This window comes from Oratosquilla oratoria, chromosome 23 (genome assembly GCF_046742065.1).
Source record: "Oratosquilla oratoria isolate Oo_2021 chromosome 23, ASM4674206v1, whole genome shotgun sequence".
Lineage (NCBI taxonomy): Eukaryota > Metazoa > Arthropoda > Malacostraca > Stomatopoda > Squillidae > Oratosquilla > Oratosquilla oratoria.
In genome coordinates this window covers 55,952,199-55,978,769 of record NC_134799.1, presented here as the reverse complement: position 1 = coordinate 55,978,769, position 26,571 = coordinate 55,952,199, and the positions used below count along the sequence as shown (strand labels likewise).

The window sequence follows — 26,571 nt, the reverse complement described above, 5'->3', positions numbered from 1 at the left end:
CATATCGTCGCTGAAGCACAGTACTTGAGAAATAATTCGACAAATTCTACCTCGACAGTACAACCAGTTATTTTGCCAGCCAAATAACAAGTCGCAAAAAAAAAAAACGAAAAAAAAAACGCGAGTGCACTTTAGTGTAACACAAATAAGGCTAATTAGGTCTTAATATGGGCTTTAGTTACGACTTAGTTATCGTTTGAATATGGCCACAGCCAGTCATAACATTAAACAGTATTCGTATCTATTTATCATGTGATAGCGCGAGTCAACAGCGGTCACAAACCTGAATCAGCCTTCCTGTAACTAAAGTATCAATGAAGCAACTGGATTTTATACAAGACAAAAACAATGCTAAAAAGATAAGTAATGAAAAAAAGAAATACCTGCGACATCTGGGTCACTACCTATTTTACAAAGTAGTTTCAGACATATCGTATCTATATGTACATGCATACTCGTACATATATATATATATTATATATATATATATATATATATATATATATATATATATACACACACATATGCATGTAAACTCGACTTTGAGCACTCCGGAATAGAAATCGTACCCAGCAAGACGATCGACAGACGAATTTAAAGGCGACCAAAAAAAATGAAGAACATACAGATTAAACAAAATAAACAAATAAACGAATGAATAAATAAAAGAACAAATAAATAAAACAGTGAATAAGTAAATAAATAGATAAATAAATTGATGAATCTTAGTCTTCACCGATGGTATTTTCAAGCTTTAACGTCTTTTACCAACGCAAAAAGTTTGATACCGTCAGTCCAACGGACAGGAAGGGAGCACCAGAACGTGCTGCCGACGACAAACGTAAACATAAAATCTGTCCACGCCCACTTTCCTGACACATAATGTCAACAAGATGTAACTCTTGACAGTATTACCAACTATTCAACTGGTTCGTTACGGCCGAACCTCCCTCGTTACACTCTTAAAAGAGGAGGATTAAAAGAGAGACCATCATAAAAGATCAGATGGTCCAATTTTTATCGCACAGGAACTTGCCAGCTTATACAAGAAATATCCAATTTCTGTCTTATTAAAGCATTTGTCAACTCACGGCAGCTGCTTACAATCTCCCGCGTTAGGTGTGATAATTAAACTCACGACTGAGAGTGTCAGATTTTCTTACGGATGAAATATCGTTACGTAAACTCATCCCCAAAGGCTAACTAATTGGATTAACACTTGCGCGAACATGAGATTTGTGTTCATATGTATCTTCAATTGAACACTGCTACACACACACACACATACACACACACACACACACACACACACGAAAGAAACGAGCCTCTGGAATCTTATTAGCAGTGCAGAAACGGCTGGGCAAATCCGAAGCAAATTAAAGAGACACTTCCAGACAAGCGCTGCAGAAATGTGCAGCACAAAAAACAGAGGCTGCACGTTCTCCCTTCACGTCACTACAACTCTTTCGTGATGCACTAGCTCGCATCAACCACTTCTTTCACGTGTGTGGGAAAAAAAAATCTTTACCAAGCTCCAAGAGACGTGGCAAAACGTCACATCCATCTTTATCGCCTATCACTTTTCTCAGTGATTTTGTAGTTCAACTGGAATGTTCATTTTTCTCATCACATTTGTGGATAGAAGACAATTAAATGATTTACTTTTGGAAATTGTATCTTTCGGGATTCAAGTGCCGATGTTCATGTCGTGAAGGACATCAAACTACATCGCCTCTCGTCGTACATAACATAACAGACTTTTTTGATGTTAAAGATCTTCCTTAATGGTGCACGTCCCATTTCCCCTGCATAGGATAGTGACATGTGAAGAACGTAACACACCTGTCCCTATCCTTTGAAGGGCAGCAGCAAAGTCCAACAGATCATAACTTAAAAAAGAATTGAAGCAGACCATAGTCAAAATAAATAGAAATAAATAAATGAATGAAATAAATTTGCAATTCAAATCATGGTACTCTTGGAATAATTATATTTTTTCTTTGAATTTGAAATTAATAATACTGATACCTACATAAAAAAAAATTCGTGCACTAGATATATTGCAGACAAGTGCGCTATGGTACTAGAAGCAAACATAATTCCCAGACCTTTAGTGGCACTCCACTAAAGATTGATTTCCAATTTGTACGAAAGCACCATTCTGGGAAATCAGCGACCTTTGGATATTCTGAATTGAGAAACCTTAACCTTTAACAAAGCCTGAGCTGGTCTTTGTCTTTGTAAGCCAAGAACATGACTGCTTAATCATCTTAACTTCTTTACTACGGATAGAACCGAACTCTATCCGACCTAAACATCTATCTGTAGTAAAGATGTTGAGTACGGGACATATCAAGCACATTTAGTCATTCCATATATTATTGGAATCAATATATTACTGAATTATGAGTAAGCTTTTAACTAGACTTAATAATGGTCCTCTCCTTACTGAGGGCATATTTCTATAGCCATGTGATATGAAAACTTTGTAACTGCTTGTTACATTTGTACATGTGTATAGTGCAAATTTAATTAAATACACATGCGGAAACTACACAGACACACACACATACACGCACACAAACACACACACACACACACTTACATACATACACACACATACACACACACACACATGCACGAACACAAACACACACACACTTACATACACACACATACACACACACACACATGCACGAACACAAACACACACACACATACGCGCACACAAACACACACACGCACGCACAAACACACACACATACACACACACACACACACACACATGCACGAACTCAAACACACACATGAAGTTTCCGTTAGAAATTTAGATTTAAGCATCCTGCTACTGCGCACATACCTAATCATCAACCTTAATCCCAATTTTTTGCACATGTAGAAACTAGTTTCAACTCGTAGAATAGATTAGACCACTATCATGATCATCTAACCGATTTCTACTTCTAGCAAGTACCAACTTTATATAACTAATAGACACACTGGAAGTCCGTTCGTTTATTTATTGACTTAGAATAGGATTCAGCGTTGTTAGGCTGAAACCTAGAATATGTTATTCCTTAATGATATACTGAACACTGTTTCAGAAGAGGGAACGACTCTGTGCATATCATTTTCATATCCATTTCTGTATAGTTTAAATCAATCTAAATCTGCAACACAATCTTTTACACACTCATCGGCTACTTTTGGCATATCAACCTTTCTCCCTTTTGACATTCCACACACCAATCATATAAAAAAAAACTCAGAAATATATATAAAAACAACAATAAATTTTGATTTTGAGACTATCCGAATGATCGCTGTGATATTTTCTTTACACTAATGATCATAAGAATGTGCCAATTTTTTGTAATATTATCAAACTAATGTCCCTATGTAAGGACAGTTGGTTGTCATCCCGTTTTCTATACAAATGTGTGTATTGCCGGGGTTAACATTAAGATGTTTTTTGTGTATTATAGCATTTATGTGTAGGTACTAGTCTCGAACATTATTTTATAACATGTTGTTAGATACTGTCATGAAAGAAAAGAAATGGGAAAAAGTCTATCTTGTGGGACATATCTAGTCCTCAAATTCTCTTTCTAGACCATCTCCCACTCCCTACCACCACCAATAAATGGAGGCAATTTTTGGAAACATGTTAATGTCGTTATTAACTAGAACTGAACTTTTTTTCGGAGAGGGGACTCAAACATTAAAAAAATATTGGTAATTTTTCCAATTTAACCCACGCGAGCTACGTGATGGTAATACTATTTCCAGGGTAGACTATCATCCAAATATGAAATGATGAGTGAAGAAAACACGTGTGGAAGGATAGTAGCCATTATTGTGAACATCATATGACTCTGAACATAATTTTTTTTATTGATTGTATATAATGATTTTCGTAAAATCATGACGGAAAGAGAAACAGGACGCGGAAAAAAAACGAGGTCGCATCATCAAAATCTGAAACACAGATTCTTGGTAAACGAAAAAAAATATCTATGCGGAAGTAAAATAATTTTAAGACGAAACTTGATGAAAAGCGCACAAATGAACTTGTCCATGACAATAGCAAATGTACACGGACCAAAAAAACAAGGGCTTTCTGGGTACAATGTTTTATATATATATATATATATATATATATATATATATATATATATATATATATATATATATATATATATATATACACATATATAAATACAATAAAAACACTGGGAGGGTGTGTTTTATAAATGCAAGGTAACCACTTTAAAAGATAAACAAACGGAGCAGAGCGCTTTCGTATATTACACTGGATGTAATACACGAAAGCTCTCTGCTCCGTTTGTTTATTTTCTAAAGTGGTTACCTTAAATATATATATGTATATACATATATATATATATATATATATATATATATATATATATTCTAGTTGAAATCAACTGCACTAGTTGCTTTAACAATCTTCAAGGCTGTATTCTTTAATTTGGAGAATACTTTCCTATTAGCAACTGAGAGGGACTGGACGTAGTCATTCATGACTCAAGAGAATATTCACAGTGTATGCCATCAAGAGAATATTCACAGTGTATGCCACCTGGTATATTTCTGCATAGTAATAGTATTGAACAACTATAGACTCCACCGGGACTATAGTTTTTCGCCCTGCAGTGGGGCATTCTCAGGGTGATGACTGCTTTGTTATGATGCTCTGCTATGTTGAAAGGTCTTGCAAGGAATAATGACCACTGGTTGGGTGGGCTGGCTTATAAGGCCATGGGACAGCTCAGCCTGCCTAGCTCAGACGGAATACTGACCTCTCATTGGCTGTTGGGCTGAGAGGGGAAGCCTGAGATTTTGTCCGTGAGCTGAGAGGGGGAGCCTGAGATTTTGTTCGGGAGTTGAGAGAATGAGCCTGAGATTTTGTCTGGAAACTCGAGCCTGAGATTTTGTCCGGGAGCTGGGAGTGTGGGCCTGAGATTTTGTCCGGAAGTTGAGAAAGGGAGCGTGGGATTTTGTCTGGAAGCTCTAGATTGAGTTACTACTGCTCTGGTTACTGGTCCTAGTCGCTGATTAGCTGGCTGGACATGCTGCACCTGTTCCTGGGGTGTGCTGCTGCCTAGGGGAGTTCTTGCTCCTGGAGGATTAGTCTTCAAAGGGCGCGCGGAAAGGAGTATAAAATCGGCAGCTTACTGTTTGTTGATGGTAGGGCGCTGGCAAGTAATAGATACTGCTTCTGCAATCTGCAGCTTCCTGAAGGCAGATTTCCGTTTGGTCTAGCAGTTTCTGTAGCGGGGCCCTCATGTTGTGTATTTCAGTGAAATGCTGGAAAATTGACCCCTGGCTTCTATGGGATTGTAGACGACGTCGCAGTGTAGAGGAGGTCCTACCAATGTATGTGCTGGAGCCGTCGCAGCGGCCCTCCTGACATGAAAATTTATAAACAACATTGGTGGTAGCCTCACTCGGGGCCCTGGGCGCCGTGCTATTCCTCATTATCAGAGAACTAATGAGGTTAGGTTTGCAGAATATTTTCAAGTCTATGATGGCATCTCTATTAGTTGAGGTGACTCCGCTCTTGATAATACGCCTAAGGGCATCACACTCCTCGCGGTACCGATCATGAAAAAAAAATTGGTGGTAAATGGTGATTTCTCCTTGGGAGGAGTGTCCAACTGGGCTGGATCTGCAAACTGGTCCTGTTTTTTTCTGTATAACTTTCTCGATGAGATGGTCTGCATAGCCGTTGTTGGTGAGGAGCTGGCGGATACGGTCGAGTTCTCTGTGGATCTCAGTCCAGTTACTGCAGTGGGTGAGGGCCCTCTTCACATAGGAAGATATCATGGATATCTTGCATGAAACACCCTCAAGAGCAGCAATCATGTGAGGAACCTCTTCGTCGTTAGTAGTGGTGATGAAGATGTCATCGATGTATCTCGCATATATTCCTGGAGGGGGATTGTTGTTGTTGAAAGTCCGTTCTTCCACTTGGGCCATAAACACATTGGCAAAAAGTACCTCAAGTGGGGATCCCATCGCCACTCCATCGACTTGTCTGAATAGTTCTCATTTCTGGGAGAGAAAAAGGGCCTCATTGGTACACGTCACTAGCATGGCTCCTCGCAGGACGTCTTCAGAGGTGTCAAGCATGGGTAGGTCACATCTAGAGACACGGTCCATGATATCAATAGTGGTTCACCGAAAGAAAATAGAAGTAACAGAGAAACATCTCCACCATTCGCATTCATATCCTATCAACAGTTTCCTCTCAATCTGGACGTGCAATACCGAGCGGATGGCATTCGGTCTCAGAAGCGGACCATAGCTAACCTTTAATACATTTTTTTCATGTAAAGAGTAGTGAGAACTAGCGACCATGTCCTCTCTCTCTCACCAACCAACATCGTAATACAGACCCATACTAATCTAAGAGACACGATTCCTCCAGGACAACATCTAAGAAAATTGTCTTTGGACCGTTGTTTGCTATTGTCTGGATGAGGGTTGCCACTCAATGAATAACAAAGACATATATATATATATATATATATATATATATATATATATATATATATATATATATATATATATATATATATATATATATATATATATATATTTATATATATGTGTGTGTGTGTGTGTGTGTGTGTGTGTGTGTGTGTGTGTGTGTGTGTGTGTGTGTGTGTGTGTGTGTGTGTGTGTGTGTATGTGTGTGTATGTGTGTGTGTATGTGTGTGTGTGTGTGTGTGTGTGTATGTGTGTGTGTGTGTGTGTGTGTGTGTGTGTGTGTGTTTGTGTGTGCGTTTATGATTGCATGTGTGTGTGGTTTTATGTGTATGTTAGTGTGTGTATGTCAAAGTTTGAGTTTCTGTTTGTATGTGTTTGTGAGCGCGCGTCTCACCAAGTTACGTATATAATTGTACAAACAACAAAGTTAATCAATTGTTAATCGTGGCTCGTCTACCACATCCGTATGCTCTGAATCACTCAACTCCGCAATTCTCACAAAGAAATCGAAGTTTCTGTCACTTGTTCTTCATACATATCGACAATCACCAATTGAAAGTTGGACTCTTTCTGAACTGTGGTGCCAATTTCGTTGAGGTCGACGTGATCGTTGAGTGACGTCATGTCGTTTACTGCAACCCTGATGTCACAAATATGGATACCTAAGTCCTGAAATATAAATAAGAAGAAATCAGCAATTATATGAATATTGAAAATAAAAAAAATTCTTCCTTATCCATGACGCACGTTACTTTAGAATGTTTGTAAATACATTTCTAATCACGTGATCAACTGAGTCGTTGCACGATATTTACGTTTTTTTTCGTAGGTAAGCCTTTTCTAACGACATTGGAAATATGCGACATCCATAACCCAGTTGCCATGACAACGCTTTTGTAACTTGTTCGTCGCAAAATGTTGGAGACTTGTTAGAAAAAGGAAAAAATAAATATTGTGAACCAGTAATTCAACAGAATATAATTATTAAAGACTGAGTTCAGTCTGATATGTCTCTAGATTGAAAACACCCTAGAGAATAGGAGGATCAACACTCTTGTAACTCCACGCGCCGACATCAAAACCTTGAAAAATATAAATGTCAGCTCCTTTTTTTCAACCCCTTGATATGGTGACGTCAATAAATTTTATCTCATGTCCAAAGCCAGACGTTCGATTGAGTCGTCGATTTTATAGTTGAATGAAATTGCTTGCCGCTAGCCAAACCCAGATGACAAGGATTTTCATCGTGTTTGTTCACTATTACACGACGATGGCGTCTATCGTCGTCTTTGTAGTGTCTTGTCCTCTGGCTACCGACATACGATTTTATTCAGGTGAGGTTATAAAACTACCTACTGTGAGGGTTATTTTTAATCTTTAAATCAATCTCGTGGTCTTTTTTGTAGATATATTCGTCATTGATCAGACGTCGATTGACATTATCACATGCAAGCCATGTGACACCACTGACATCAATGTTATCGTTGTTAGTTATGTGACTTGCACATTGCACTTCACACTTGCACGCGCACTCACACACACACACACACACACACACACACACACACGCACACACACACACACACACACACACACACACACACACACACACACACACACACACACACACACACACACACACACGTACACTATGTAGAATAGTACAATTGCACACCGGTAGCCGCACGAATAGTTATATCATCCCATAGGACTAGTTTAGGGAGCGCATGAGGGTGGTGTTAAGGATGAGGCTGAGCGTAAGAGTGACCAGTGGAATAACGTGGAAGAAGAGAAATTGATGAAGCTTCTGATGATGACGCCGGGGGAGTTCTGCAATGTTAAAGTATAGTGTATGTAGTAGGTGTAGCACAAAACACACACACACGCACACACACACACACACACACACACACACACACACGTACAACACACACACACACACGTACACACACACACACACACACACACACACACACACACGTACACACACGTACACACACACACGTACACATACAAAGAGGTACACGCCCTCGACGGGCCAGCACGGGCTCTACGCCTTTTGTAGTTTTGTATATTAGCTGTAATGAAAGTTATGCACAACACGTCTGTACATGTAAATCACATGGATAAGAGATGAAAAGATTATCCTATGTATGCGTGAATAAGAATCGTTAATACATGTACAAATAACACACATGCATACATATATTCATATATATACACTATACACATACAGTTCATGCATTTATACATATGTTCATATATATACACTATACACATACAGTTCATGCATTTATACATATATACAAACATGCATAATGTATACATTATACATCTATTCGTACGCACATACATACATACATACATACATACATACATGCATGCATACATACATATATACATACTGTACATACATACATACATACATATAAATATACATACATACATATATACATACATACATACATACATACATACATACATATACATGCATGCATGCATACATACATAAATACATACATACCTAAATACATACATACATACATACATATATACATACATACATACATACATACATAAATGCACTTCCTACTTATCAACATTACTAACTTATACACACACACACACACTCACACACACACACACACACACACACACACACACACACACACACACACACACACACACACACACACACACACACACATATATATATATATATATATATATATATATATATATATTTATATATATACATATATATATATAAATATATATATATATATATGTATATATATGTGTGTGTGTGTACATATATCAGCCTTGTACTATTGACAAAGGTTGGAATTGTCGAAGTCCAAATCACACGAGTCGGTTTTGTCGTCAATCTTAGAAAACACGACGTTAAAGAAGACTAGTGTGAACAGACTACAGCTCTTAAAGGTCGTCAGGAGAACGCGTAGAAAGATCTCATCAAATATTTCGTGCTCCAACGTGGACATACGCATAATTAATGGGAAAACAACAGTCGGCGTTTGGACAAGTGAATAAACACACGTAGTTTGACAAGCTGGCGCCTCTCTTTCGCAAAGTCAAATAAAAAATGCACATGTAGTCCCTTAACTCGTAGCCCACCACTGGAAAAGCGACCTTTCAGTCGTATACGAACGCGTCTAAAATGGTCGTCTATTCCTTCATCTCTCTCTCTCTCTCTCTCTCTCTCTATATATATATATATATATATATATATATATATATATAAAACTCCCTCTCTCCTTTTTTTTTTTCGACTGTTTCTATGTTCCGTGGACGGAGCATCGTGTTTTGTTTTGTTTTTTTTTCTTTGGGGGGGGGGGAGATGGTAGAGCCGGGGGTACAAGGAGGGAGGGAGTGAAGAAGGGATTGAAGAAAGGAGTAAAAAGGGGAGTGAAGAGGTGAGGGTAGGGAGCAGTAGGAGTGGATGAAAATAGTGAGATGGGAGTGGAGGGGGAGTAAGAGGGATAAGGGGAGGAAAGGGAAAAAAGGGAGGAAAGGGTCGGAAGGGGACTTAAAGGGGACATAGAAAGAAAAGGGAAGGCTGTAGATAGGAAAGGTTGCAAAAAAGGTGAAGCGGCAAAGAAAAGGAAGTGAAAGAAGAGGAAAGAGATGAAGAGCTGATAAGACAGGAGAGATGGAAAAAGTAATAAGGACAAGAAAGAAAAGGGATTCCCAGCCAAGGTAGCCGACTGAATTTGGGTTAAATTTTATCCCGGCGGCCTCATTGTCAAAATACTTAATCATGGCGAATCTCGAGACGCGACGCTCGCCCAACATCGTCGAGGAGGAGGAGGAGGAGGAGGGGGAGGAGCCCTTCCTAACAAGGAGACTCTTTGCCAACAGGGAGGTCTTGGGTGTTCACCGCTTGCATTAAGAATGCAGACGGGTTCCTAACAACTCAACAGCCACCTTGATAGCGTTCCTCCCTAAGAGCTATATACGAGGCCTACTGCAGTGGAGAGTAATCGAAAAGAAGACACCCTTCATAAGGATCTCTTTCTAAGGGGATTTCTTTGTATGATTCTGGATCTCCTCCTCTTCCTCCTCTTCCTCTTCCTCCTCTTCCTCTTGCCCCTTCCTTCCCCTCCCCCCACCCGTCCTCCCAACTTCGTTCTCTCGATGACCATATTCCCCCATGCCCGTCTTCGCAAATGCTCTTAGTTCGTTAACGAACACCTCAGCAGAGCCAGGCTCCTCCGTCGTAGGAATACCAAACCCGTTTATCTTTTTTCTTCTCTTTTCCTTTTCCTTTTTTCCCAATCTTCCATGAAAAAAGCAATAGGATCGAAGCCTTTTGCTTAAAAGAACCCTAGTATCATTATCTAATTACCTGATCCTGTTAATCGGAGTATGAATATGGAGTCAAAGTATTCCCAAGGAGATGTGGCAGGAAGGGAATGAGAAAATGTTTGGGGGAATTAGGAAAGAAAGATGGGAGAAGGTTGGGGGAAGGTTGAGGAATATGTGCAAAGGTGGAGGAAGGTTGGGGAAGGGAGGTGGAACGTAAGAACATAAGAATGAAGGAGACTGCAAGAGACCATAAGGCCTACACTAGGCATCTCCGTATCCATCACCACCTGTCATCCCCATCCATAAAGCTGTCTAATCGTTTCTAAAAACAACTGATAGTTTCAGCACTTACTACATGGTTACTAAGTCTATTCCATTCGTCGACCACCCTATTATTAAACCAATTCTTTTGCTATTTCTTTTTTAAATCTAAATTTGTCCAGTTTATAACCATTACTGCGAGTCTTGCCCTGTTGTTTTAGTATGATGACCTTGTTTGCATCACCCTTGTTAAAGGCTTTAATCCATTTGAAGGGTGGGGAATGTTAGGGAAGACCATATCTAAAATGGGGATCTGACAAGAGAGCTAATCTTTGAAATATCAAAAAGGATGAAAAAATGGACAGAAAATTACACGTTCGCTATTCACAGAAAACACGTACATACTTGTACATACATACATACGTTTAGATACACTGTACCTCTATACATGACATATAACGATCGTAACAGTACACGGGAATGTTTAATTCTAAATGATGGTGAATTATACATCAAGTATGGGTAGCGAGGGACTATGCATATAACTGAAAATATTTTACTTTAATATATTTTGTTTCCATGGCAACGCGTGATTGTTAGGAAAAAGATCGACTAAGAATGAAGCTGAGTTTTCTTGATGAAGAGATATTAATGCGAGGACAATGACAACCAATTCATTCAAAAAACGATGAAGATGACACGAAAGAATGTCAACAAAACGAACAGAAACGGTACATAGAGTATATTAGTGGACATGGAACGAATCACTTTGGTATCAGAACATGGAAAGAAAAGCAAGTGATTTGCATGCATAACCCAGTAAAACGCTACAAGTATACCGACAATATCGACAACAAATTAAATAGCGAGAAAATCAAAACATTCGAGTATGTTTATCACCAAAGCCACGGAATAACGATCTCAAAATTTTCGAAGCACCACTCAAGCAAAGACAATACCCGAGGAAAATAACCAAATAATTAAATGAATGAATAAAAGGTTAACAAGAACAAGATTTTGTGCTAATGGAATGATCGCGACTTTTTAGACCTAAATACAGAAAAAATTCGAGTACAGACGAACACGCAAAAATCGTCGCTGTGTCGACCCAATTCTTGGCTGACCGTAAGATGACGAAGATTAAATTTCAGACTCAAAGTGGCGGAAACTTAAGGATATGAAACACGAAATCGTTATCAAACACTGCTCTATACACAACGACGAAGACATGGACAAAGACGATGACAAAGGTCCGAAGATGCATAAACAAAGACAAACATCTGCAATTCGCAAAGTAAAACAAAGGACGGCAAATACACAAAGGACCGAAGAGACACAAACTAAGACATGGGTCCGCAAATATGAAATGGGGCAAGGGTCCGCAAACATACAAACTGGGACGGTGATCCGCAAATCATGGAAATGGCCTACAAATATGAACTAAGATTATGAGCTGCAAATGCAAACAAGGAATAGGGTCCGTAAACATACAAACCAGGACAAGGCTCTGCAAAGACAAACTAATAAAACGCAAACACAAAGTCCGCAAAACCGTGAAAGAATTCGACACAGCGGTGACCATGGACAGACGACATAAAAACAAGAGGCCAACAAGCGCGCAGCCATAACCCAGACACGAGATTAAAAATAAAGACAAGTCACAGAAGCGAGCAACAAATTCTGAAATGAAAACACAGCAAGCACAATGCTAAAGACGCGGAACATAAAGAAATTATGAGAGGCACATGCTGCGCTTTGTGTATAAAAACAATTACCTCTTTTAGGAACGTGAAATTCGGAGGTTCCCAATAGCTGAAACCTTCAAACAAAACGTACCATAATGCTAGGTGCCTCTGGTCTCCGAAACTATTCACATTTCGGAACTCTTCGTCCCAAATAGAGACGATCTCTTAATTCTAAGGTGACTCCCAATACTAAGAATCATCCGTAGTCGAAAAGATACGTACGTGTGTGTGTGTGTGTGTGTGTGTGTGTGTGTGTGTGTGTGTGTGTGTGTGTGTGTGTGTGTGTGTGTGCGTGCGCGCGCGCGCCCGAGCGCGCACCTAGACGTGGTTTAGATGTGAAAGAATCCCCGCTAAAAAAAACTCCCCTCTGTGCCTTCCCCCCTCCGCACATACACACAGACACACACACCCGAAAGCGACTGGGGGTAAAGTAGGGACGAAAACCCAGGTTTATCGTATCTAACTACAAAGTTATGTCGTAACACATTCGTAAATTTCAACAAAAACCCACTGTGTTGGATAAGAAGAAATTAAATAGACGATATCCATATATTTCGATCACGGACTGTGATCCTCTTCAGTGGAATACGAGGAAGATCACAGTCCGTGATTGAAATATATGGATATCGTCTATTTAATTTCTTCTTATCCAACACAGTGGGTTTTTGTTGAAAAATTATCTTATCTAATCACAAAGCGAGTGCCAATTTCAACAACGTGGTTGCAGACGTCCAGTACTACGAAATTAAATTAAACTTGTAGTATCCCGTCTCTCTCTCTCTCTCTCTCTCTCTCTCTCTCTCTCTCTCTCTCTCTCTCTCTCTCTCTCTCTCTCTCTCTCTCTCTCTCTCTCTCTCTCTCTCTCTCTCTCTCTCTCTCTCTCTCTCTCTCTCTCTCTCTCTCTCTCTCTCTCTCTCTCTCTCTCTCTCTCTCTCTCTCTCTCTCTCTCTATGTCTCCGTTCAATTCAAACTACATCTCTTTTGTTTTGGACTCTATAGACCGTCTCTGAGACTCTAAATGATTCAACATCCCAAACTATACCAGAGAGACAACACAATGGATACGATCCAAATAACAGTGGTTCTTCAAGTCTGACCCAATGGATTTCCTCCAGGCAAACATAAACCTACAACATCCCGCAACTATCATTTAGTTTGTGCGTGTGTGTGTGTGTGTGTGTGTGTGTGTGTGTGTGTGTGTGTGTGTGTGTGTGTGTGTGTGTGTGTGTGTGTGTGTGTGTGTGCGCGTGTGTGTGTGTGTGTGTGCGCGCGCGCGCGAGCACGTACTCTTTGGGTAATGTTGATTAACTGTTTTTCTAGCATCCACACATAAAGGACAAAAGAACCTCTGTATACCAATATCCAGACACAGACACGGTAAGACAGCATTCGTGTAGTAGGGTTACGAAAGACCGTCTCACTCGAGATTGGTCAAAAGATCGAAGACAAGGTTTACCTAGATCAGTGGTTCTCAAACTATGTTACGCGGAACCTCAGGGTTCCGTGAACTCCTTTCAAGGGTTCCGTGGCAAAATTTTTATAATTATTTATTCATTTGAACAGGAATGAATAAAATGAAATGTGAGAGTGATGAAATCTTTTGCATTTGAGGAGAAAGAGATGGAGACTGCGAGTGTACGACTATATACTGTGTGTGTTGATGACGGTTAGTCTAAGAGGGAGTTCACACGGTGTAACGGTTCGTCGAACGCGGTTCGACAGACACGTGTTTAAAGTGATGTGTGAACGTGTGAACGAGGTATTTGGTTGTCGAACACGTTGGTTAAACCCCAAATACCCCGTTAGACCGTTGGGAGTTCCGCCGAGTACCAGAAAATATGAAAGGGTTCCGTTAGATGGAACAGTTTGAGAACCATTGAGTCCTAGAGTGTCCACAGATGCTAAAACGCATCACTTGAACAAGTGGACCATTAAACACTGAAGTAAATGTGAACAGTCTGTGTTAATATTTCCTTTTGTTCCCTTAAGCCATGCGGTTAACATTGTACAGACTCTTGCTATATTTTCTCACTCTGTAGACACTGATCATATTAATAAAGGATCCATCACTAACATATTCGTTTGGGTATTTGCCTCCATACAAGATGGTACAGAAATGAAAGACAACAAAATATTTTATTATTACGCTTGAATGCTGCTGCTATTAACAATAATTAACCTTTAATATAACCATATTAGCAATACTACTACCTCTCCTATATTTGTGTATTGAGCTATCCTACCACTGTATATACATATGCACTAAAAATATCTGGTTAAAACTACCACCAGGGGAGATGCTGCTTCTCAAGAATCATAGTGACAATAATGTGAACAACTGTCATCATTTCTTTCACGGCAATACGTATTGCCGAACATAATGAGATTTCGTTGTGAAAAAGATATTGATATTTTGTCTGCAATAAACAGATGCGATCCTTCGGGATAGTATCGCACCGAAAAGGTCAGGTCACAAATAGTAAAGGAGCAAGTTCAAGAGAATAGCAGAAGTGAGGAATAGAAGAAGCTCAACGTAATTAGTATTCCCCCCCTTTTTTTTTAGTAGTAGAAATTAGTCGTCAATCATAAAAGAAAGCTGAGTGACTTGGGTCGTAGTGGATATCAGGTAAGTCTTCAAAATATTGACTTTTATAAGGCATGCAGTCTAAAAACCCATATTTCAATGGTTAACGTCATCATACATAATGTGACTCCACAAGAACCCAAATAAGGTATATATTGCGGCACGTGGGCTACGGTGAAAAGTAAAAAGGGTAAACGAGTTCGTTCTTTATTAGTGAAGTTAGAACAGAACTGATTTTAAATGTAACTGAAGCCGTATGTATATATATATATATATATATATATATATATATAATATATATATATATATACATATATATATACATATATATACATATATATACATATATATATATACCTTTTGGGCAAAGTCTTTCTCTTAAACAATTACTGTTGAATGCTAAAGCACAAGTGGCATCAATGATTTTTAGAGAACATTTCTCTAACTTTCTAAGTATCATTCTCTCTTCATGGTTCAAACTCTGGAGGAAAGTACGAAAGTCGTCAAAGTGGTTTTCCATTTTATACCGACAGCTGTTTCAAACATTTCATATTGTCGTCTTCAGGGTAAAACTGATTACAAATGTGAAACACATTAGAATATAAAGGCCCGTGGGCCGTACAAACAACAGAGAAGAAATAGAAATGGTGGAAAATGATTGGTGGGAATATGCGGGTGGGCGGGGCCAGGAGGGGGGCCCTAGTCCAACGATGGGCTTATGTCGCGTCTTGTCGGGTTGTCACTTCCGGTGAGCAAATGTCTAGATGCACCCTCTCGCCGGGACCTACGGGGAGCTAATGTCACGTCATTGTCGTCTTTGGAACTTCCAGTGGGCAAATGTCACGGTATGCGAGTCTGTTTTTTCTATTTGAAGTGAGGACATGATCCGATGACTTCTGGGACGGTTTAAGTAATACTAACTGTCTCGTCAATTATTAAGCGTCCGTAATTAGAGTCTGTGTGAATAATTTCGGTGTCCCTGATGAGGTCTTCCAAACGCGGCTTCTTGTCATGTGTGTCAATGTAATGCTGGTGAATAGCTCCGTTATTTCGGTGTGCTAGCAGTCGCCTTCTTAAGGTGGTCATCGTGTGTCCGACGTAGCTCATGTCGAGGGGCTTGCATGCCTCTTCAGAGCATTTAAATTTGTAGACTACGCCGGTTTTCGATTCCTTGGGTCCTGCAGGGGTGGAGTTATTTTTCATTATTAAGGAGGCTACCAGATTGGGACGGCTGGAGACTCTCAGCAAAACTCTCTCGTAGGGTTCTTTTGGTACAACTCCATCGTTGATAATCCTTCGGAGAGTGTCTACTTCCTGTCTGTAGGCCGTTCCATAGTCTATTTTATGATAAAGTGTAATATGTTTCTTTTTATCGTCAGTGGTCTGGGTTAGTGTGTGGAATTCTTCCATATTCCTCCTTATGACATCCTCAATGAGATCACAAGAGAAACCATTATTAGTTAGCATCTGCCTTACACGCTCCAGTTCGGTGTGGACGGCCTTCCACGTATTGCAGTGGGAAAAGGCTCTTCTCACGTATGCCCCAACAACAGACCTCTTGTAGGAGTCTGGGCATTCTCCCCTTGCATTTAGGCAGCGTCCCACGTTGGTGGCTTTCGTGCAGACAGATGTCGCGTAATGGTTTGAATTCCTCTCAACAAGGACGTCAAGGAAGGGAAGGGTCTTATTATTACTACTTTCAATAGTGAAATTGAGGACTGAATTGGCTTGAAGGGCGTTAGCTAGCTTCTCAGCATCGTCACTTTCTTTGGTGGTAATAAAAATATCATCAATATACCTAGCGTAGATCTTCGGCGTAGTCTAAATATTTAAATGCTCTGAAGAGGATTGCAAGCCCCTCGACTTGAGCTACGTCGGACACACGATGACCACCTTAAGAAGGCGACTGCTAGCACACCGAAATAACGGAGCTATTCACCAGCATTACATTGACACACATGACAAGAAGCCGCGTTTGGAAGACCTCATCAGGGACACCGAAATTATTCACACAGACTCTAATTACGGACGCTTAATAATTGACGAGACAGTTAGTATTACTTAAACGTCCAGAAGTCATCGGATCATGTCCTCAATAAGAAAAAGAAAACGACAATACGAAATGAACATCGCTGAGAAATCCAAAGAGAATCCCAAAGAATTCTATAGTTACATTAGAGATAAAAAGGTTGTTAGGAATCACATTGGTCCACTATTATCTGCTGACGGTCAACTTGAATATTCAAATGAAGGAATGTGTAATCTCTTAAACAATTATTTTAGCTCGGTATTCGTAAACGAAACACCTCAAAGTGAATTCCAAACTGAAACCTGTGAAAAGTCTGGGGTAAACTTACTCACTACGGTAAATATAACAAAAGAAACAATTAAAAGGTGTATAGACAAACTCAAAGTTAACAAAACACCAGGGCCTGGACGGTTGGCATCCAAGAATCTTAAAGGAAATTAAAAATGAGATTGTTGTTCCATTAGAAATTATTTTCAAGAAATCCATCATATCCGGAGATGTCCCAATAGAATGGAAGCTAGCTAACGTTACTCCCATATTCAAAAAAGGTGACAAAAAGAAACCAAATAACTATAGGCCTATTAGTTTGACTTCGATCGTAGGAAAAATAATGGAAACTATCATCAGAGATGCTATCGAATATCATTTAGAAAGTAACCGTTTGATAAATGATAGCCAACATGGTTTCAGACGGAAACGTTCTTGCGTGACTAACTTACTCGAATTCTACAACACAGTTATCTCGAATTATGACAAAAGAAACAATATAGATTTAATATATCTAGACTTTGCAAAAGCTTTTGATACCGTCCCACACGAAAGACTACTTACTAAATTAGCTTTGCATGGAATAAGTGGTAGCCTATTAGGTTGGACTAGTAATTGGTTGAAAGGTCGAAAACAGAGAGTTGTTTTAAATGGAAAAACTTCTGGATGGAAAAGTGTTGCAAGTGGAGTTCCTCAGGGTTCCGTTCTTGGGCCACTTCTATTCATAGTATATATAAATGATATAGACCATGGACTAAAATCTACTGTTTCCAAATTTGCTGATGATACAAAACTGTGCGGAGTGGCAAATGATCACTCAAACCAATTAGATATTCAAGAAGATTTAGATAAATTACAGCAATGGTCTGAAAAGTGGCTAATGAAATTTAACACAAGTAAATGCAAGGTAATGCACATAGGTAAAAATAACAGCAATTACGATTACAAATTATTTGGAAATTCGTTAACAAAAGTGGATAGTGAAAAAGATCTCGGCGTAATTATCAGTAACGACCTCAAATCATCCAAGCAGTGTATTTCAGCCTCTGAGAAAGCAAATAAGATTCTGGGATTGATTGCGCGATCGTTTGATTTCAAAAGTCTATCACTCATTAAACAAGCTATATAAATCGTTAGTTCGTCCACATTTGGAATATGCTGTTTCCGTATGGTCACCGAATCTCATTAAAGACATTGACAGACTGGAAAAAGTACAACGGCGAGCCACAAAACTGATTCCAAATATCAAAAATAAATCATACGAAAATCGACTTAAGCACATGAATCTGTTTTCCCTAAAAAAGCGTAGACTCAGAGGTGACTTGATACAGGTCTTTAAGATTTTAAAGGGAATTGACAACATCAAAAGTGACCAAATTTTCACATTGAATGAGAATCAGACAAGAAACAATGGTCTCAAACTGTCCGGAAATAGATTCAATTTGGAAGTAGGTAGAAACAACTTTGCCAACCGTGTAGTTAATGAATGGAATAAACTTCCTGCACAGGTAGTGCAATGTAGTTCAGTTCGAAGCTTTAAGAATCATTTAGATAAATACCTAAGTAAGATGCTGTAATGATTATAATTTATGTTATATTATTTGTTTTTGTTTTGTTATAATTTGTCTGTCTGATTTTCATTTATTATTAGTTATATGTCAATTTATTATCATTTACTATTTACCTGTTTGTTTGTTATTCAACTATACCAATGCATTTATTTATGTATTTTTAATTGTTATTTACATTGTTATAGTTTTAATTTATTATTAATATGATTTTTTTTATTTTTTTTTTTTTTTTTTTTTTTTTTTTTTTTTTTTTTTTTTTTTTTTTTTTTTTTTTGCATCCGACCTAGATATGGATCAAAAGGTCTCCTGTCGGCATGCTTTGCCTTTGTAATCCTTTGTAATCCTTTGTAATCCCTTCCAATAGAAAAAACAGACTCGCACACCGTGACATTTGCCCACTGGAAGTTCCAAGACGACAAGACGTGACATTAGCTCCCCGTAGGTCCCGGCGAGTGGGTGCATCTAGACATTTGCTCACCGGAAGTGACAACCCGACAAGACGCGACATAAGCCCATCGTTGGACTAGGGCCCCCCTCCTGGCCCCGCCCACCCGCATATTCCCACCAATCATTTTCCACCTTTTCTATTTCTTCTCTGTTGTTTGTACGGCCCACGGGCCTTTATATTCTAATGTGTTTCACATTTGTAATCAGTTTTACCCTGAAGACGACCATGTGAAATGGTTGAAACAGCTGTCGGTATAAAATGGAAAACCACTTTGACGACTTTCGTACTTTCCTCCAGAGTTTGAACCATGAAGAGAGAATGATACTTAGAAAGTTAGAGAAATGTTCTCTAAAAATCATTGATGCCACTTGTGCTTTAGCATTCAACAGTAATATATATATATATATATGTATATATATACATACATATATATAATATATATACATATATATACATATATATATATATATATATATATATATATATATATATATATATATATACACCATGGATAATTACTCATAATTACATCAGATTAGGTCACGTCAGGTCACGCTATCACAGGCAGGTGTGTGCTCAGGTCACAGCACGTCCTTTCTGATGTCACGTGGTCAATCATACCATGTGATTTGTACAATACTCTCACCTTAAAGTTTCATTGGCTTCAGAGGGTATTCTACATGCGAGGGGCTAGGGGTTAGCCGAGGGCCATCTCTACTGAAGACTTGTTGAGGTTGTCCCAGATAGCTCAGTGAACGGTGGAATGTCTAGCGTCGATGGTGGTGGCCGTGGTTGCCTGTGATGCGGTTTGGGAGGGCTTCAAAATGGGTGCTGTTGCGCAGACCAGACAGCTGTTGGCGACGCTGACCAGTAAAGCGTCCAGACGTCTGCCAGGACGAAGCTCCGGGAGTCGTGACGACTCCCGAAGGTGAGGTACCTGTAAGTGGAGATGGCGATGCCGTTGGCGGCGGTAAGCCTTTTGCCCACGTCCTTGGGGGCCTGACGTAATGCTACGGGCGTAGGAGAGATAGAACAGCAAGCGCCGGTGTCGATGGGGGAAACGACGTTTGGAGAAACCACATCTGTCGGATCGTGTCGATGCTACTTTTGGTTCCGTCGGTTTCGGGTGGTAAGTGGGTGAATGAACAGCATCTTGAAGTAGACTTTCAATGTCCCCCAGTGGCTGTTGGTGGGGAGAGATGGAGCGGTGCTTGGGGGTGGGGGGCACCAGCAATGGAGGACGGATTCATGTTTTTTTTTTTTTTTTTTTTTTTGGGGGGGGGGTAGGGAGTCAAATGTCACTCCCATGGGCTTTGTTTGAGCCGTGGGTTTACGGAAAGAAGGAAAGAGGGTTAGTGAGTTCGTCCTTTATTGGTGAGGTTAGAACTGAGATGATTTTACGTCTGGCCTGACGTGACTTGGGGCAAATGTCATTAGCTTGAGCGGTCAGTTTCCCATTTGTCAAACTTGATCTGTATATACTATACCACAACTTACTCTGTACATATTTATTCTCTTGTAATCCTTGAAGATGTGATTATATCACCAAAGAGATCGGATTAAAAAAATAATGATAATTTCCTTTCCTTGTGGTGTTTAGTATAATTTGTGTATTCACGTGTGCTTTGTGAAGCTTGTGCATATATATATATATATATATATATATACATATATATATATATTTATATGTATACATATATATATAATATATATATATATATATATTTACATACATAAATATATCTATATTTATATATACATATATATATATATATATATATATATATATATACATACATATATATACTGCACGGGCAATCACCCGGGGCACATAGTCATTCATGATTACATCGGATTGGGTCACGTCGGTCACGCTGTCACAGGTACGTGTGTGGTCAGGTCGCAGCGCGTCCTTTCTGATGCCACGTGGTCAATCGTACCACGTAGTTTGTACAATGTAATCACTACTGGTTATAATACCCTTTCGCTGGGCGCTACCTATGAAAGCTTTTTCAATAGCGAAGTTACTAAGAGCAGCTTTTGCTTAATTACATTTTTCAGTTTCCTACCATATTTGTGCTTGTTCAGTAGAGGTTACTATTTACATTATGGATGATTATCATTTTCCTAAACGTTTCCTATCAACTAACTTGTTTATAATCCCCGAATTCTAATCATTGATCTGAAAATTTATGTCATTATATAAACGTACTTTTGTTTGTCTTTGTCGTTTCTGGAGAAAGACACTTATTTTTCTTTCTTTACAAACAAACCAAAGGAGTTAAAATGGATGGGTTTGAGCCCTATAAACCTGACGTTTTCAACCTGGGGTATTCCTAAGGGTACAGAAGGGATTTATCACTGAACAGATAAGATAGGCAAATGTATATATATATATATATATATATATATATATATATATATATACATATATATATATATATATATATATATATATATATATATATATTCAATATCATCATTTAGCATTTTTCGAATGTTTGCATTTATCATATTAGCCATGCTATATACTCCTTTATTTCACTAGTTGAACATGTACACAACAAAATGTTATTCATTTTTCCAACTATCACAAAGGGGATGAGGTACATATATACTTATATATTTTCAATATCATCATTTAGCATTTTTCGAATGTTTGCATTCATCATAATAGGTATGTTATATACTCCTTTATTTCACTAATTGCACATGTACACAACAAAATTTTATTCATTTTTCCAACTATCACAAAGGGGATGGGGTACATGGCTGACACTAAGAATGTGTGGAAAGAAAAAAGTTGAAAACCCTTTCTCCATTAACCTTCCACTACCCCAGTACACTTCTTCAAATCTTCTACAAGGAAGTTGCTTCAAACACCTGACTGTGGGAAAATAGAGCATTACCATCTCACAAGAACGTCGTTTCCCTTTGTACTTTGCATAACAAAACGACTTTCCTCGTCTTGAACAAGGCTTTACTAAGAAAGCTCAAAATCAAATTTTGGCTGCTGAGATGCATTTTCCTTTTTTTCAAAAGATGACTGAGGATTTGTCCTATACTCAATATCTATACAATATTGATGCTTAAGTATTAATACTTCATAGGTATTGAGCATAGGACGAATATGCTGAAAGTATACTTTATAAATATGCTGAACATATGTTGAAAATATTCGTTATCTATTCTGGATCTGCTTGGTCTGTGCCTGGAAATTCATTATCAGCATGCATTGTTCAGTAGTTTACCAATACAAACAGATTTAATAATGTAGATTGAAAAATTCCCATCTCACACAAGAAGTCTTGTCCATGTCACAAGTGGATTTTTTTTTTTTTTTTTTTTTTTTGCCTTTCGATGGAGCACGTCGCTATAAAATTATCATCCGCTTCGATGAATTCAAAACTTCATTGTTGGTTCTGGCCTACACAGGTGAATTTATCTAATTGATCGGCAAATCTACACTGAAAAGGGTCCCGGAAAATATGAGAGTTAAAGTCGAGTGATACAGAGACTATCATCACCTAATGGATAGATCGGTGTTTCAGCAGTGAATCCTCAAAGGAGAACATATCCAATATCTGGGTCAATCCCTCAGATAAATCAAGTCGTCAGAGTTACGTTAGAATGCAATCTACAAGGTCTATCATCTTATTGAAGGTTTCATATTTCATATCAGACTAAACTTGCTCGAACTATACGAGTATTAAGCAGTTCTTCACTCAGTCACCGCGTACAAAGCTCTAAACTTCACTATCGATAAAGCGATGCTTTTGATTTGGTAATAGTCATCAGATCCGAAGAGCTATGGGGACATTTTTAGGGAGGCGAGACCCAAAACCCGAAACCTTATTAAACAGTTCGGTCGTTCGTGGCTTCAAAGATCTGAATTATCATATCACTGTTGGCTCTACTGCCAGCTTGGCACCGAGTCGCACTTCGTGGCCTGACGGAGGAGCTTTCGATTATTTGGATCATTCCTTCCAAGTTGCGGTTCTGCTGCGCCTATTCTAGCATTCATATCATCCGTCACCATGTTCTTTTGCGAACTGCAATTAAACAGCTTACACTGAGATCCTATCTTAATCACATAAAGGTTTCAAATGTGCCTGACCCGTCCTCTTCCTCTTTTTCACTCCATCAGCATATCATTCATAAGACTTCATCAGTTGATTAATTACCATTCGACTTTTTTTTTTTTTTCTCCATTTGGCATCACCACAAATATCCTCCCATTTGATGATATCAAATTCCTTCCGGATAGTAATTCGTTTTTGCTAAATACTCTTGATTTTTGTATATCTAAACGTTCTACATTTTTTTTCGAGTATAACACCCCTTGCCTTGGAAATGAATAGTTGCCAATTTTTGCCTTGGCGCCCGTACACTGACGGTAATATGGGACTTGAGTGAATATGGAGTTTTTTGGTGAGGTATGGGTTCTGCGTCAGCAATTACAAGCACTTCTATCCTTGGGGGACAGCATCACACTGAAATGGAGTTGAGGATAGAAGAGCGGAAGGATAGCAAAAGTCAAAAATCATATATTTTTTGGGGGGAGGGGGAGGGGAAGATTAAATCAGTCTCCAATCATAAAACACTGCTGAATGACTTTGACCCGTATGGATGCTACAAGAGTCCTTGAAATACTGATCACATAAAAACTTCTGGAACCAATAACCGACACGGGCTTCTGGGTTGGGGGTATTCCGCTGTTCATTGTTCTGTCTAACCTAATCTAACTTAACCTCCCTTAACCGTAGGCTTTGACCACAAATGTAACCTTTCCGCAAAAGACTAACTAACCCCCTCCCCACTACCTACCCTGTGTGCTAGATACTAGTGAGATCTATCTTCCCTATGCTCATGTACATGAATTATTTTCTGGACCCTATTTATAGGTTACACTCTAGTTTTCCCTAGCTAACATGCCATGGCACGAATTCCCTCTCCTCCCCTTAGACTAGATAGGGTTATGTAAGATTATAGACCAATTTTAGGGGTAGAGAAAAGGCCGTAATCTCAAAATAGTGCTAATTTTTATTGGGGAAGAAGCTGACCTATACCAAAATCAATTTACCAGGAAGACACAACCGTCAGTCAACTAAGAATTTTATCCTTCTTGTCCAAGGCGAAGAGAATTGAAAATGAACAAATAAACAATTCATTAAAAAAAATTGTGTCACAAAAAATAGACATAAGTAAACCTGAGTTCCGAGTTTACTCCTGACCGGTTTCGCTTTACGTTTCTTCAGAGGAAAGTGACTCTGGGGCGAAACTGGCGGTATACATTGGGAACCAAGCCCACGTTATATATATCCACCAACGCCAACATAAACTAAAAAGTAGGGGACATCAAATGGACAAAATTTACAACAGAATATACAGCCATAAGGAGCTGCCTAAGGACATCGCCTACCTAGCGCGGGGATTTTATCCAGTGACCAGATGTCCGACGGTATCGACAAATCCTTCCTGAGTTGACGGCTTGGTGCCGGCTGACACAACTTATTCTGTTTGTATTTCTATTTCGTTTCATCTTATTTTGACATATATTATGTTTTACACATTCTCACATCATTTGACTTAACAGATAAAAAAAAATTACACTTTAAACAGCACTTAACGTACACCGGAACTGTCTTAGACAATTAATTGTATAATTAGAATAAAATTCTGAATTATTATATTCCCCGGCCAAATCAGCCGCGGATCCTGCCTTCATGGAGGGAATGTGGGTTTGGTTCCCAATGTATATCATCAGCTTTGCCCCAGAATCACATTCCTCTGAAAAAGCGTAAAGCGAAACCGGTCAGGAATAAACTCAGAACTCAGATCTAGACCTGTGACGTGTTCCACCTTTCTCAACTTGTCATAACGTCTCAATATAAGTAAACAAACAAACAAGTAAAACGTGACTAGCAGAAATTAGTTACATGGCGGAAGAAAGACTACCGGCAATCAATGGTTACAATCACACGCCGCCAAAGGTCGGGCCTGACGACCACGAAGATGAAATGCCGAAAATCTTGCAATGACATTTTTAAAGAGAAATCTTTCATTTCCACATTGCACTCACTCAATTATTTTCCAAAAGCGTTTATCGGTTTCTTGGACCATATTTCATACAAAATATTCGCAGTCTTATTCTAACTGCCACCAAATTATTCCATTCAACATTGTGACAAGGTTATTGGACCAGTCAAACTCTATATCGACCAACCTACGCAGAAAATAAGGTCTATTGAACATTTTATTGTTTTCCACACATCGATTTCATGTTTATGCAGGCTCCTTATTCATCGAAAAGGATAAGAACCCAATATATTTAATCAATTTACTTTTCACATTCCCCTCCCCCAACGCGTTCACCAATCGCCTTACAAATTTCCCAGTCACCTTACAAATTCTCTAGTTACCTTACAAATTTCTCGGTCGCCTTACAAATTTCCCAGTCGCCTTAGAAATTCCTCAGTCGTCTAACAAATTCCTCAGTTGCCCTACAAATTCTCAAGTCATCTTACAAATTCCCCAGTCACCTTACAAACTCCCCAGTCACCTTACAAATCTACCAGTTACTTTACTAATTCACCAGTTATCTTGACAATTCCTCAGTCGCCCTACAAATTCCCAAGTCATCTTACAAATTCACCCAGCCACCTTACAAACTCCCCAGTCACCTTACAAATCTACCAGTCACTTTACTAATTCACCAGTTACCTTACCAATTCAGGAATTATTTTACAACCCTTCAATCCTAGGATCCTGCATTACAACAACTCTCAATTCTCCCAGCCACCAACTTCGGATTCATATGTCATTCC

The 26,571-nt window shown here is 38.9% G+C and overlaps 1 protein-coding gene across 1 annotated transcript in view; it reads left to right on the top strand.

Moving 5' to 3' along the window:
• Nucleotides 1-26,571, top strand: part of LOC143038124 (uncharacterized) — a 588,663-nt gene that overhangs the window by 355,798 nt on the left and 206,294 nt on the right. The gene's annotated exons all lie outside the window — the stretch shown is intronic.